This window comes from Nicotiana attenuata, unplaced genomic scaffold, assembly GCF_001879085.1.
Source record: "Nicotiana attenuata strain UT unplaced genomic scaffold, NIATTr2, whole genome shotgun sequence".
In the NCBI taxonomy this organism is placed as follows: domain Eukaryota; kingdom Viridiplantae; phylum Streptophyta; class Magnoliopsida; order Solanales; family Solanaceae; genus Nicotiana; species Nicotiana attenuata.
The window spans coordinates 113,582-116,125 of NW_017670240.1; positions in this window are offsets into that span (position 1 = coordinate 113,582).

Consider the following 2,544-nt stretch of genomic DNA (forward strand, 5'->3'; position numbering starts at 1 on the left):
TATATATATATATATATATATATATATATATATATATATATATATATATATATATATATATATATATATATATATATATATATATATATTCGTTTAAAAAAGAAATGAATTTTTTTTAAATGTGGAAATTATTTAATATTAAAATTTTTCTTTTATCCTTAATGAGATGATATATAGCCGCACAAATATATGTATTGTTTTGATAAGTTTCAAGTCTTCTTTTTTCTTAAATTTTGTGCTCAGTCAAATATGGTTAAAATATTTTAAACGAGGGAATATATATATATATATTAAAAGCATGAACCCCTAAACTTAAAAGTTAAATTACCTATTGACCCTTCTAAATTTTTATATAAAATAATAAGATAATTAATAATTGAAAAGATTAAAAAAACAAATCGGTATGCCTTTTTCTTAACAGGTGTGTCTTTCTGCAAACATTAGATAACAAGATGTCGTACTCTTTCCCTGTGACTGACCGCCAACAAAAGGCAAGATAACAACTTACTGTTGTATGTAGACAACATTCATGTTATTAAAAGAAATTTAATTTATTTCATTTGTCTTTTTTTTTTTGTTCTTTTGTTTTTTGCTTGATAATGTGATAGATTGTTATAGCAAAGTAAAAGATGGAAGACGAGATTTGTACGAAGCGAAGAGATGGAAAAACCGAACGTAATGTGACTAATATCATTGCAAAGACAAATATCATATCAATGTTAAAACAAGAGGAGTTAAATGAAAGAATTTTAGATGAGAAAAAAAATACATATTTAGTTTAAGTTGTGAGAAGGAATAATTTTTATTTGCAACTAATCTTTCAATTTAATTGTTGAGTTTATGAATAATTAGTTACAAAGCATGAAAAAGCTATTACTATTTAATATTTAAATACAAAATTACAAATGAAGAATTACCTTTTGAAATCACGTACATTATTTTTTTTTTCCGTTTTCTTCAAAAAACATTTTTTGCACCATATTGTTTAGAAATTTTATGACTTCCTCTCCCACTATCTTTCCGTGAATCATCTATAGAGAAAAAAAAAATATTAAGCAATCATCTTATGATAGTTATTCATTGAGTGTAATTTTAATTCCTTTAGTAGATGTTAGTGTATTTCTTTTTATCATTTGCACCGTGTGGAAAAATTATTAACCTAAATATAGTTTTCTGAAAAAATCCTGTCTACATTCATTTTATATTTTTCGTTAAAATTCTCTTGCGCAATTTTACTCCATTGAATTATTTTCAAAATTTTACAAAAATTTTAGGATACTAATTTTTCAATTTAATGGAATCTTCCTTATTGTTCAAACATACAAATATGTGAAGAAATTTGAAAAAGGAGGACCGATAAATCAAGTTTGATAGTGCATGGTTATTCGGCTACAAACTGAGGATTTATTCTATTTTACTAGGAAGGTTATGAGAAAATGCCACAAGCAGAAATATGGACTCCAAAGTCAAGCGAAGATAATTATTCTACTATATGAGGGCTAATAGAGAGGATATTTGGAGCAAAATTATTTGTATGTTGTGGAGATCTAATAATGAATTAAAATATCCAGGTTTGTAACCCTGTTTTGCTAGATTCGTTATTGTTGAGAACAATGCAATCTTAGCGAGAAAAGTAATAAAAGTTGATTTTACATAACTAAGCATACGCGAGCAACGCACCTGAAGAGAAACAAGTATATATAAAATGTTGGCAACCTTCAAATAAAACATGTCTGCTCCTCCTCCGCTTCTTCTATGGACGTTGATTGAAAAACTAATCGAGACCATTTGTTTGACCTGAAAATTGAATTTTACTTATTGGTTCGAATAGTTGGTGGGGAAGTTTCGAGTTATTACTGTTGGCATTTTTGAGAAATCAAAATTAGTAGCTTAAATTGGATTTTGTTGTATGTTAATTGTTGAAATTCACTTGTTTACACGATCATGTTAGTCATTAGTCATAATAGATGTTTTCTAAAGATGAGCAATTATATAATTGCCAGAAATTGGCATTTGTTAATTAGTAAATTTGTTTGGTTACAATAGCCAATAGAAAATAACTAACGGAGAGTATTTATTCCCTCAGCCACCTATTATTAGCATAGTAGTTTTAAAAGCTTTTCACAATTATGATTAGACATACGATCATTAACTTAAAGGGGAAACTAAATTAATTAGGGATAATTAACTAAAAAGGAGTTGACCATTTAGCGGGAAAGTGTACAATTAGCCACTATTTAGAATTATATTTCCTCTTAAGCCACTATTTAAAATATATTTAATATTCAGCTAGTGCACTAATAAACTTTTATCCGATCGGACGAAAATACCCATGTGCTGGACTTATAATAAGTCAAGCTGCTTCGCTCCATAAACCTCCATTCGGGAATTGTGCTCAACTTCGTCAAAATTACAGAAGATTAAAACCTTCTGTGATTATCCACAAAAACGTGAAAAAGCAATTTTTATTTCTAGATATTGATTCAATAAAGGAAAACCATCTCAAATGATTTTTCTTTTTATTCTTAGATTTAGTATTCTAAA